Here is a 13,513-nt window from a genome sequence, read left to right as displayed (position 1 = left end):
ATATTTTCTATTTGCTTTTTCATACCTTTAGTTTTCATAAAGAAAAATTCTTCATCTTTTTTTTTACCATCCTAGAATGCTCTCTGATATCACATGTCATTTTTTCACTATATTCAATCTTACTGAGTAATTAAGCAAAATCATATGTAGCCAAAAAGACATGTACTGGGGTTCTGATATTAATTTAGAATTCTTTCTCGCTAACGAACTGGCCAGATCTCTTAGTCAGATATGGCTACTGAGACAATAATATCTTTTTTGGTCTAGTCTCAGTCTCTTTTTCCTGGTTCTGCCAATTCTCTCTTCTCTGTTCCACATAAATTGGTCTGCGTTGGGACTCCACTTCAGACTCAGGATAGTTATTCTTACTCCTTGTTTATGCACTTTAAAATTCACTTTCAGCATAGATATTTTTCCTATCCATCGATTGTGGTGCTTTCTTCCAAAATGTTCTAAAACTTGGCACGTAGGGAACAAAAAAATCTTCCTTTTCTATCTGTGAGGGCTGCAGTTTTTAATCTTACTCCTGAGTGTTTCATGTTCTGCCCAAGACTGTGGTCACAGGAAAAACATTTTAAATTCTATTCCTTTTTAGTGGTAGGAACACCTTCTGAATCACCATTGTCCTATAGAACTTGCTGTGATGGTGGAAATGTTCCATTCTGTGTTGGCCAATAGAGTAACCACAAGCCACATGTGGCTATTGAACATTTGAAATGTGGCTGGTGCAACTGTTGAATTCAATTTTAAAATTTTATTTAATTTTAATTAATATCAATAAAAATTTAAATAGCTGTGTGTGACTAATGGCTACTATATTGATTAGTGCAGTTCTAAATTGTATTCCATTTTAAAAGGTGATCCTGATTGGTCAAAAAAGAGAGGGTTATTACATTTTCTTCATAATATTATTAAATGACGACAACGATTGAGAGAATTTCCTTTTCTATTATTTAAAGCCAACACTCATTTGGGCTACATTATGGTTACGCTGATGCTTGCACATGGTTCGGTGGTCAATATATCCCCATGGGGGCTGATAATGGATGAGTTCATTGCCCTGTTATTGCGGAAGGGAGAAAGGTCTCTTCTGAGTTCTTCGGCTGTGGAGAGAGCTGAACACTGAAGTTTATCTATTTATAAATCAACAGAACCCTCAGTTTTTCAAGAAACTTTTCTTTCCAACTGAAAACAGGGCCTCTGGGAGGGGATAAAAAGGAATCTATGAATATGCATCTGGGTATGTGATGCTCATCCACAGGACAGAACCAAATGGATGATTAAATTATTCTTGGTGAGCTGGGAAGATGAGATGGTAGGCAGAACCTCCACCCACAACCCCACCCCCGCCCCTAGCCAAGAGAGAGGCAGGAAGCCCTTGGGGAAAGCTACCTGGAAAATTATAACCTATGGTGTTAAAATGTAGTTAATTAATTCAGAACCAGATACCTCATCTTAGAAATAAAACCATAAAGTTACTTGTATTTTTGTCTAGTTATTTACTTTGCCCTTACTGTTTAATGAACATAGTTTGGAAATGTCAGTGGGTATCAGCTCTGCTAAATGGAACCAAAGAAAATAACTTTGTGTTTGGGCCAGAATTCCTGGGAGTCAGGTGTGGATAGGTCAGGAGAATCCAAATGAGGACACCTAAAGAAGTGTCTCAGTGAGACAGATCCAGCGCCCTCCCCTATCTTGACACTTAATTCTGGACCTACCCTTTAATAAAAGCTTGGAGGGTAGGGTATATTTTTTCATTCATCTATATACATTTAGCCTTCAGCTGTCAAGGCCCACATCCCTTTAGGGACATTGGTCTCCACCTGTTTAGTTTGTGAATTAGGTTTTGAAAAAAGAAAAAAGAAATCTAGATCTTATGAATTACTTTTGGCAATTTCCTCTCTGTATATTATGTTGATGAATTTGACTACCACTGTTTATTAACATCTCCAAACTAATTTAAAACAACAGTTTTTGTTTGTTTGTTTTGGAAGTTGAGACATATACAGTGACTTGAATATTTCTACAGTTCTGTGATTATGGAATGGAGTTTAATAATAAAGTAAGATGATTGCGAGGTTTCATATCTATGAGGCGACTGGTTTGACGGATTGTTTTCACCAGGAAATGCTGATGTTAAAAAGGTAAATATATGTAAAGATCAGAACTGTCCTTGTGTCAGATGAGGGAGCCATAGCTCTGGACCTTGTGCTTCAGAGGTCCTTTGTGGTCCTCCTCCAGCCATGCACTCTTCTTCAGGCATAGATGTGCAGGACCCAGCTGGCATGCCCACCAGAGCCTTTGCTCCTCTTCTACACCAAGGACCCTGGTGCCAAGGGGCAGCTGTTTGAGAAAAGTATGGATGGAGCTTAGATGTGGGAGCTGGACTGTCCTCCTGTGTGAGCACGAAGACACTCCTGGGATGGGTGAGAGCTGGAAGCGGGGAGAGAAGAGATGTAGGACACAGGCGTGAGCCTGGGCATATCTTCCTGCACTGCCAAGTCATCTGGTTAGACTACAAGGAATTTGAATATTCTGAATACATTCCAGGTCATTACAAAGAAACAATTGTCAAGGTAGACTAGAAAATATTTCATTCAACTGTTTGTTTGATTTACAACTTTTGATTATTTATACATATGGTGTGTGGGCCTCCATCTGTATACCTGCCCTGGTCTCCAGGGCAATGTACCTTGTCCAAGGAATGGGAAGGTGCTTGAGGCCGAGAACAGAGTTCTAGAGCTTCCATGAATCTATGTGACGGTGGGCAAGTCACAATCAGTGCCTCAGTTTCCTCTTATGTCAAATGAAAATCTTACCTGAGTATTTCACAAAGTGGCCACGTGATAAAATGAGAAAATGAACTTGAAATGTTATATCTAAATAATGCCACATGTAATTTGTGTAGCAGTACATACTGCTGCTGCTTTCGGTATTGCCCATACACCTAACACTAGTACATAGCTCTTCTTTTCTATATTGTATATCACATAAGACATACTTACATCTCATGAGCTACTTTGATATTATGGTACAATCTTAAGAATCTTACCAACCTAAACCTATCCTGACACCAGCTTTGAGAGCATAAGCCAAGAGCAATATAATGCTTTTTTTTTTTTTTTTTTTTTGCGGTACGTGGGCCTCTCACTGCTGTGGCCTCTCCCTTTGCGGAGCACAGGTTCCGGATGCGCAGGCTCAGTGGCCATGGCTCATGGGCCCAGCCGCTCCATGGCATGTGGGATCTTCCCGGACCGGGGCACGAACCCATGTCCCCTGCATCAGCAGGCAGACTCTCAACCACTGCGTCACCAGGGAAGCCCAATATAATGCTTGTGAGGACCATTTAATCTAGTGTTTCCTAGCCACTTTCAGTGTAAAGACTCATAATATTAAAAGCAAACAAACAAATAAACAGTGGGCTAATTCATAAGAGAATTCCCTGAGAAGAAAATCATAACTAAAACCTACTATGATCTTAGTCATACTTTTAAATGAATTGTACTTTATTAATCACAAGAGCATCCACATACATTTGAAAAAGTGTAGGTCGCATTACGTGTGAGGTGGTGATTCTGTTTAGGGCAGTACCTTCTGTGTGTACAGATTCTCAGACCATGCGTTGATGAGTCCAAGGCCCCCTAGTGGTTGTCAGCAGATTGAAGCTTATAATCAAACAGAGGGAACAAGGCAAGTCCAACAGAACCTAGGAAAAATACAGGAAGCAGTCTCTGGGAGTTACAGTCACATTCAAATCTGGCAGAGAGCAGCAAAAGTTTCATGAAAATCATGACATTTGTGTTTCATCGCCAAGGAAGATTTTTGGAAAGCAGAGGTAACCCAAGTAATATTTGTCTTGAGGCGTCGACATAGGAGGCTCTTGTTAACATGTTACTGTAATAATCCTTACAACAACCTTACTAGGTTTGGGAAATTAAAAAAAAAAAAAAAAAAAAAGAGCCTGGGGCTCAGACAGAGGTTCAGAAACACATTCAAAGTCAAACAGCTAGGAAAGGTTGAGCCTGTAAGCTGTCTTTCTGACTTTTCTCTTTCCAATTTACTGGTTTTTTTTTCTCAATTTTCAGTTGTTTTCTTACTACTTTTCTGACTTTAGGGAGGGGGATATCTATGTACCATCTACAGTATTTTTTACCTTGTATGTTTGTTTTTTTTTTTTTGCTGTATGTGGGCCTCTCACTGTTGTGGCCTCTCCCGCTGCGGAGCACAGGCTCCGGACGCGCAGGCTCAGCGGCCATGGCTCACGGGCCCAGCCGCTCGGTGGCATGTGGGATCTTCCTGGACTGGGGCACGAACCTGTGTCCCCTGCATCGGCAGGCGGACTCTCAACCACTGCGCCACCAGGGAAGCCCACCTTGTATGTTTTTAAATAGACTCTCTTTTTAAAAAATATTCTTAAATGAATGCATTTTATAAACAAATTTATACCACCAGCTACAAACAAAATAAAACTAAGTGTAGTGAAAACCAACAAACATAGAATGTCGTTAAATTCTGGAACCATCCTACTAGGATCAAAGGCTCTGAGCCTGGGGTCTGCTTGTTCTTTGTTAAAATGGGACATTTTCAAGTGTTAAAGGGAGATATTAAAAACATATAAGCACCATATTGAGCCTTGCTTCTTGAGGTAAATCAAAACCAAAAAAAAAAAAAAAAGGAAAAGAAAGAAAGAGAAAAAACTGAAAAGACTAACTCTGTAATTCAATGGCTTTAAAATACATGTCTGGGCACCACCTAAATCATCTCACCACACTTTTGTTACATGCCCTATTCTTTGTAGTAGAAGAAAGTCTAGAGATAAACACAGAAAAATGACCATTTCAGAGAATTGGAAGAAAGATATCAAGTGCCTCAGTTCAGCAGCATCCATCATTACGCTAATTATCCTTCAAGAGCTTTCAACTCCCTTAGCATCTTTGTTCATCAGGAAAGTTGGGTTTGTTCCCTTAGCCCCTCTGGAGGGAGGAAGGCCTGTACATGGAGGACTCAAGTAATAACAAGGGCACGTTAAGGATCTAGTCCTCCCAAAGGGCCTGTGGGCTGAGAAGGTATGTTCTGGGTCTGAGTTCACTTACAGGAAAGTTGTTTTTCAAATTAGGCTCTAGGCTATGAAGCACAGAGTGGATTCCGTTTTGCTGATTTTATTCAACAATTTTGGGGGGGGGACTTCATTTTCAATTTTTGTGGTCCTAAGGGGCTTGTCGTGTCTGTGCTCAAACAGTCTATTTTTCCATGTGGGCTAATCCTGTGTTTGAGTTTGTGTGTTTGTGTGTGTTTTATAAAAACCCAGAGAATGGAGCACGGTTGAGTTGCTGGTCAGCAAATGGTATGAGCATGGTGACGGTCAACCTCAGGCCTTAGGATCTGAACCCCTAATGCCTGGATGTCCGGAGGCAGCAAGGCCCATGTTCCCTCCCACAACCTTACCAGCAAGTGAGTGTACAATGGAAATAAGTCTCAATCATAACTCATGCAAACACTTATCACTAAGTACATCAAAAATCCAGTTGGCTCTACCTTTAAAACACAGATTAAATTTAACAGCTGCTTACCTTCTGGCCTGTTTCAGCTTTATCACACACCTGAACGATGGCACAGACTCTTACCTGCTTCCACCCTTGACCCTCCATAGCCTATTCTTTTTTTTTTTTTTTTTTTTTTGCGGTACACGGGCCTCTCACTGTTGTGGCCTGTCCCGCTGCGGAGCACAGGCTCCGGACACGCAGGCTCAGCGGCCATGGCTCACGGGCCCAGCCGCTCCACGGCATGTGGGATCTTCCCGGACCGGGGCACAAACCCGTGTCCCCTGCATTGGCAGGCGGACTCTCAACCACTGTGCCACCAGGGAAGCCCTATAGCCTATTCTTGACACAGCAGCCAGAGTAGCTCTTTCAAAACAAGTCAGATCATTTCACTCCACTGCATAGACCTGTGATTGACGCCCATCTCGCTCAGAATAAAACCAAAGTCCTCACAATGGCCTACAGGCCGTACATGATTTGGGCCCCATTCCCTCTCTCTCCTCATACTGCCTTCCAAGCTCATTCTGTTCCAGGCACTCTGGCCTCCTTTGCCCTTTCTGGAACACACCAGTCATGCTCACTCCCAAGGTTTTGCAGTGACTGGTCTCTCTGACTGGGATGGGAATCTCCCATCCCCATATATCTGCTTGACTAACTTCCTCATCCCCTTCAGGTCTTTCCTCAAATGTCATCTGCTCAACGAGGCCCAGATTGACCTCTTTATTTAATACAGTAAGTCCCCTACACATGAACAAGTTTCATTCTGAGAGTGTGTTCATAAGCCCAATTTGTTCGTAAGTCCAACAAAGTTAGCCTAGGTACCCAACTAATACAGTCGGCTGTATAGCACTGTACTGTAATAGATTTGTAATACTTTTCACACACATAATACATAAAAAACAAACAAACACAAAAAATAAAGAGAACATTTTTAATCTTACAGTACAGTACCTTGAAAAGTGCAGTAGTACAGTACAGCAGCTGGCATACAGGGTCTGGCATCGAGTGAACAGGCAAGAAGACCTACTGACTGGAGGAGGGAGAGGAAGTGGGAGATGGTAGAGCTGAAGGGTCGTCAGCAATAGGAGACGGAGGGCAAGCTGCAATTTCACTCACGCCTGACATTGATGGAAAGCACCTTTGCATCTTGGAAAGTTCACACTTGAAGGTTCGTATGTAGAGGACTTACTGTATTGCAACTTGGCTACCCACCTCCATTTATCTTAATGTGCTCGACTTAATGTGCTCATATCACTTACGACTTTCTAATACACCGTGTAATTTACTTACCTGTTAGGTTTATTGTGGATTGTCTGTCTCCGCCTGCTGGAACGTAAGCTTTACGAGGGCAGACTCTATGTTTTGCTCACTCCTATCTCAAGCACCCAGAATAATGCCTAAGGCTCAATAATATTTAATGAATCAAATGAACGAAGCAGGTACCAAAACCACCTCAACTTCCACAACTTATAACCTCAACAAAATCCCAATTCTCAATCCTTTTAGGCACTCTGATAAGCACTCTGAATGAAAGGTTCACTCTGAAGTGGAGATAATATTCCGTGGGCTGGATCAGCAAGTCATCTGAGCAGATCGTGACAATGTGGGGAATAAGCGTATGGGACTAAATGGAGTTTGGGACATGGAGGTTAGGCTTCTGAATTTGTCGGATGTTTACACACTTTTTTTTTTTTTTTACGGTACTCGGGCCTCTCACTGCTGTGGCCTCTCCCATTGCGGAGCACAGGCTCTGGACGCGCAGGCTCAGTGGCCATGGCTCACGGGGCCAGCTGCTCCGCAGCATGTGGGATCTTCCCAGACCGGGGCACGAACCTGTGTCCCCTGCATCGGCAGGCGGTCTCCCAACCACTACGCCACAAGGGAAGCCTCCACACTTTTCTTTTCAATTGAAGTACAGTTGATGTACAATAATACATAAGTTACAAATGTACAATAGAGTGATTCAAAATTTTTAAATGTTATTGTCCATTTGTAGTTATTATAAAATACTGACTGACTATTTTCCACACAGGAGTTCTTTTTTATTTTTTTTCCACACAGGAGTTCTTGATGGCAATATTCTTGGTAAGAAAAGATTCAACAATATGTGCGATTTTTATGAAGCATTGTAGGAATTATGGGGGGGGATGTATGCACATATTCAAAAACAGCACCAAGTCTGACAGACAAACAAGCTGCAGATAAGGATAGATCAAGACCCCTCACCCTAGAAGCACTAGGTAATATTGCACCCTTCCTGCAAGGACTCATTGTTTCAAAGAGTTTGCCTTTTGATTTTCTCCCTGTGTTCCTTTGGTATTGTGAAAATGGTAAATTTGTAAAAAACAAAAACAAAGAAACAAACAAACAAAAAAACCCTTACTCTACAAAGAGTAAATTACAAAGGGAATGCTCATCTTTATACTCAACTTGACAACAAAATGAGAAACGTGGATAGGATGTTTCCATAGCTAGGGAAAGATACTAGTCATAATTTTCCAACTGAGATTTGATTTATTGTTTTCCATGCAAGGAGCCAAAATGATGTTTCAACAAATGTAAAATGAGTCATTGTTCATTTTGATAATATGGGAGTGATTCACTAAAGTAGGTTAATTTAGTAATAAAGTAGTGAATAATTAAGTAATAATAAAAATATTTTCAAGCCTGAAGACTCTTAATGGACAAATACTTAGCAAATTATGAATATATATATATATATATTTTTTTTTTGTGTGTGTGTGTGTGTGTGGTACGCGGGCCTCTCACTGCTGTGGCCTCTCCCGTTGCGGAGCACAGGCCCCGGACGCACAGGCTCCGGACGCGCAGGCTCAGCGGCCATGGCTCACGGGCCCAGCAGCTCCGCGGCATGTGGGATCTTCCCAGACCGGGGCACGAACTCGTGTCCCCTGCATCGGCAGGCGGGCTCTCAACCACTGCGCCACCAGGGAAGCCCTATGAATATTTTTGTTGCTTGCACAGGACACAGCTACAGTACCTCCTCCGCTTCTGTTGGCCTCACGTTTCTCTCAGTCTCTGAGCTACTTGCCCTGCCTCAATTGCCCTACAGGTGACTGACCCAGTGCAGGCCTCCTGGAGCAGATCAGCCACAAGCTTATGCCCCTGGCCAGTGGGGTTCAGTCAGGGAAGCAGAAGCACTCTGAGTACGTTAAACAAGGAACTTATTAAAGGAATTAGACTTCCACATTTGCTGGAGGAGCTGGGGAAGTAAGAGTCTAAAAAGTGGTTGTTGAAAGATCAGAGACCAGCCCTGACATAAGCGAAAGAGTCCGAGCTTGCAGGGAAATCTGGAAGCTAGGCACATCCAGCTACTGTGGTGGCACCACAAGGAGGGCTGGTGGAGATGCCTGTGGAAGGTGGTGGGCTCTTTTTGACTACTACCTCTGAGGCTCTGTGAAGAGTCTGTTAGCCTGACTGTGGTCACAGTTATTCGACCAGGGGGAATGCAGGGCAGAGAAGAGTGAGAACAAGAACTCTCTGACATCCAGACGTTTGTCTCTTGCCACATCTAACCAATGATGACTTTCAGAGTTTAATGGCTGCTGCTTCATTTTTGTTGAAATGAAACTCAAATCTCAGGCAACCTCAGTTTTATCCACCCAGACAAATACAGACCTTTAAGCATATAAGAAAGGGGATTCTGGAAAACATAGTTTCCAACATAACCAAGTTGCCTATAGAACAATCTTGCACAAATACCATACCATGGCTGCAGGGTATGGGGTTTGTTTCTCTTTGCCAGAGGGATCAGATGACTCAACCTGGAAGTTGGGGGAGTTAACCACCAGTGGGGTAAATTTTGACCAGTGGGAGATACCAGATGGGAGGGAGCTTGCAGGTAAATTTCTTCTTTGGTCTTTGCTTTAATAGACTGTTGCTGGGCATGTTTTCTATAGAGCCTGTCCATAGACGCAGCACATGGCCAAGCAATTGGCTGCGTCTCCTCAGGGTCATGAAGCATAGACCAGGTTGGTAATATATCGCCATGTATTTGCTTCCCATTCTTCCCTGTTGCACGTCTTTTTTCCTCACTCTTGATGCCCTGAGACTGCATCAGTCAACGAAGCATTAGCATTTCAGCCTTCCTAAGAAATCCCAGCTAAAACTGTACCCATAGAAAAATTGCAATGAAAATGAAGTGTGAGAGTTATATGAAAAGAATTGATGGTGAGAGCTCTGATTCCTGTGAGGCTCAGTTTATTTCCATATGATAAAATTATAGCATTAGTAGTAGTATTTAAGAATATCTTTATCTTCCTTCACTGAAAAAGCCTATGAACAAGTATTTCTGAGATAAACTGAAGGACTGAATCAGGAAGCAGAGATCCTTTTAGCCAACATATGACTTGTGACCTAAACTCTCAGCAAGAATACACTTAATGAAAACATTGCTTTCTGGCAACCTCTGAGCAATTACCCTGCCATAGCTCACAAAGCAGTGAAAAGCCTGTTATTCATTTGACATGTGTATGCCAGTCTGTTTTCAAAATATTGTGATACACAGAGTAGAAAACCTGCCTTGATGTTCCATGTCAGCTCACTTTATTCCACCCATTTCCTCAACTGGATGGGTGCAGTGGCATCACATCTTCTGTGATCATTCATCAATGAGACACGTAGGAGACTTTCTCTCTGATATTGAAAACCTATTTTAAACATAATAAAACAGGGAATTCCCTGGTAGTCTTGTGATTAGGACTCGGCGCTTTCACTGCTGAGGACCCAGGTTCAATCCCTGGTCGGGGAGCTAAGATCCCGCAAGCCACGCAGCGTGCCACAACCCCCCCACCCCCCAAATTAGTTAATTAATTACAAAAATAAAATAATAAAACAGACAGAGATACTATGGAATAGAGGGGAAGCATACAAGCATTCTTAAGGTAAAGCATGAGATTTAGGTTGTGGTAGTTCCTTTTCCCTCCCTAATAGTTTATGCTTCTCTGCTATTAGAGGTTTAGTGAAAAAATTTGAGAAACATTTCTTTAGGTTAAAGACTCTGTATGTGCTCTGTCATCTCCTTTCACACTCGTATTTTCTTGTATATGGGTTTGGGATTTTTTTTTTTTTTCTTTTTGGAGAGAGAGAGCAGTTTCAGTAGAGTTTCTCTCAGTGGAACCCAGATGGAAGGAGTGAAAAGGTGGTGATAGTCAAGTGAAGGTCAGAGCCCCAGTCGTTCCTTTGAGGAGATTTTCTCCACAGGGAAGGAGTTAAGGTGAAACTGTGACATGTCACAGGGTTCAGCATCTATTATTTTATGACAGGACGATATGAGAACGCTGTTAGTGAGGGTGGAAGTAGCTAATCCAAAAAGTGAGACTGGAGATTCAAGAGAAATTGTGTGTGGGAATGACTATGTTTCATAGCGAAGCAGGGTTTTTATCAGCACAGAGAACAGTGAAATGCCATCACAGTTGCCTCTGTGGGTACCAATATCTTCAATTTTTGAGGGCACCTCTCCCCCGACTCATCCAACCTGGACCCCTAGAGAGCCCACAAAGCACTACAGCGCTGTTTCTCTCTAGTAGCTCCTCTTACAATCCGTGTTCTCCGGATTTTTTTTCTCCTGAAGGTGGTGATGACAGAAATGTCTTGAGATACTTCCGACATTTCCCCAATCATCCCTTTACAGAAGAAACGTCTGTGCAAAATTACCCCATCTTTCCCAGCAAATTTACCTTTAGATTAATCTGCCCTTGGGTATAGGCTGGGAACGGTTTAAGGGTAGAAGAGTTTAAGGGGCTGGTTAGGGTCGTAGTGAGGTGTGTCTCTGGGCCGGGGAAGTTTTTGCTCGGGAGCGTCAGGGCTGGCGGGGAGCAGGCACACACAGTCGCGTCTATTTATTGATCAGCCTGAGCGACGGCCTGAGACAGGGGCCGGGCGGCGCCTCCAGGGAGGTGGCCGGGCTGCTGGTCCCTTCTGAATCCGCTCTCCCACTGTGCTGGGAGCGGCTGCGCTACAGGCCCCGAGCGCTGAGACCATCTGGGGCCACCCCGTGCGGACCAGGGCTGGCCCACCTCCGCCGGCTGGAGCTAGGGCGAACGGGGTCGTTTCTACGGCGCTCAGGCCCGGGGATGTCCGGTCAGGGGCTCCACGGCTGTGATCTCTGGGCACCAGGGGTGTTCCCACGGGGCCCGGGCCGGGAGTGAGCCCAGGCAGTGAGACCCCACGCCTCGGAGGCTCGGCGCGCCCAGCCCGCGGCTCTCCGGGCAGCGCGGCGAGGGTGTCCAGCAGGTCCCGCGCGCAGCTAGAGCTCCGACCACCGCGGTTCTACTCCAGCCCAGCCAGCCAGCCAGCCAGCGGCAGCCGGGGGCGGGGAGCCCGGAGCGCCGCCCCGCCAGCGCGCCCCGCCCGTGGGAGAGGAGGGGCTGCGGCGCCGCGGACCACTGGAGGCGCAGCACCGCCGTCACCGCAGCTGTCGGCGCCGGAGACCGCGGATCTACGCAGGCGGCGCCCGCGCCTCCGCTCCCCGGCCGGCCCTCGCGCCCTCTCGACCGCCGGGGCCGTCTGCAGCCTCCCGCCGCTGCCGCCGCAAGGTCGGCGGCGCCGCTGCTCGTCTTCCAGGTAGGTGTCCTAGCTGCGGAGGGAACCTCTGGAGCGGCACGACGGTGCCCGCACCCCGGCCCGGGGGCATTGTGCGCGGCCGGAGGGCCGAGGACCCTGAGGGACGCACGGCCGGGCAGCCCAGCTTGGGCCTCTGAGGCATCGAGCCCTCTGGGGGTTCCCCTGGCCAGAGAGCCCGGGGCGGCGGTGCCAGTCCCTCCCCGCGGCCGAGGTGGGAGGGGGCGTCTGGGTCCTGGTCCGCGCTCGCCGCCCTCCCCTCCCCCTCGTAGTGGGGAATTCCGGCCGCCCGGCTCTAGTTGCTGCATCCCCCCCGCGCAGCCCCGCGCCCCGGCTGCTGGGATGGAAGCTGGGGCAGGGACAGGGACAGGGACTGATATAATTGTCTGCGGAGAACCCGACCGGCGCGCCCGCGCCCGCTCCAGCTAACGCCTACGCCGCACCTTTCAAGGAAGCTGGGGAGCGGAGAGGAGCGGCTGGGGAAGTTGTGCATTGGGTTTTATTGTGCGCGTGCACTGCGGACTGCCTTCTCGGGGCACCCCTGCCCACAAGCTGCTGGCGCCCCTGCAGCCTTTCCTGCAGCCTTCGTCCACACCCCCGGCCAGGGCCGAGCCTGCCTTCTCTGGTTCAGACCGGGACAGGGTTTTCATTGCAGTCAAGACGTGCTTCCCCTGCATCCAGCGGGAGCTGCCTGCAAAACGTGGGGCCGGGGATGCTGGGCGAGGAGGGGATGGGAGACCTAGGCAGGAAGCCGGGAAGAAGTAATGACACCAGCACATTTTTAAAAAAAAGCCTCTGCTGTATACAGACACATCTGCATGACACCTTTAAAGCTGTTTTTGAAAGTTATGACCAGATACTGATTTTGTGGCAATCAGTTATATACCTGAAGGTAGCTTAAACAGGGACCTAAAGCTGGGGAAAGCATTACATAAGGGACGTGAAGCAATTGACACGAAACTAAGTGAACCCCCTGGGTTGCCAGATTATTTCTTCCTCCTGGATGCAAAGTCCTATAGGCTTTTTCTCTATAAGAATTTCCATTTTTAAATCGCTGGATTAGTTTTAGCAAACTGTGCTTTCTTTCCCCAAATAACAAAATAATTTTTCTTGACTATCTTTTCTTAAATTTGAAAATTGCATGCCAATGGACAGTTGTATATCATAGAGCTGATTAGTATATGTGGTCTTTCTCCGGAGGTAAAAATTTTTAATATTCCTGCTCAATATCATTAACTTTGTTTTCCTCTTGGTTGTATTTTTTCTCCCTCCCTCATCCCCTTTTTGTTTTTTGGAAGCATTTCTACAGTTTTAGATACTGCGAGCTCACAATGTTGATATTCCTATCCAATGCTACAGCATTGCAGATACAAAGACTAATAATAAATGAAACA

At 45.5% G+C, this 13,513-nt stretch overlaps 1 protein-coding gene across 15 annotated transcripts in view; it reads left to right on the top strand.

The window, feature by feature from the left end:
• The first annotated feature begins 11,834 nt into the window (after window positions 1–11,834).
• The window catches only part of OSBPL6 (oxysterol binding protein like 6), a 209,611-nt gene continuing 207,932 nt past the window's right edge, over window positions 11,835–13,513 (top strand). For 8 of the 15 annotated variants that reach the window (XM_081242832.1, XM_081242822.1, XM_081242834.1 and 5 more), the window contains exon 1: window positions 11,848–12,122. The gene's annotated coding sequence lies outside the window, so the exon portion shown is untranslated. Of the gene's footprint in view, window positions 12,123–13,513 lie in introns of all 15 variants that reach the window. The other 7 variants (XM_081242830.1, XM_081242829.1, XM_081242828.1 and 4 more) reach the window with 7 other exon arrangements.

This window comes from Mesoplodon bidens, assembly GCF_964165515.1.
Source record: "Mesoplodon bidens genome assembly, chromosome: 8".
Taxonomy (NCBI): Eukaryota; Metazoa; Chordata; class Mammalia; order Artiodactyla; family Ziphiidae; genus Mesoplodon; species Mesoplodon bidens.
The sequence above is the reverse complement of the archived record's forward strand: the minus strand, read 5'-3'. Positions and strand labels throughout refer to the sequence as shown.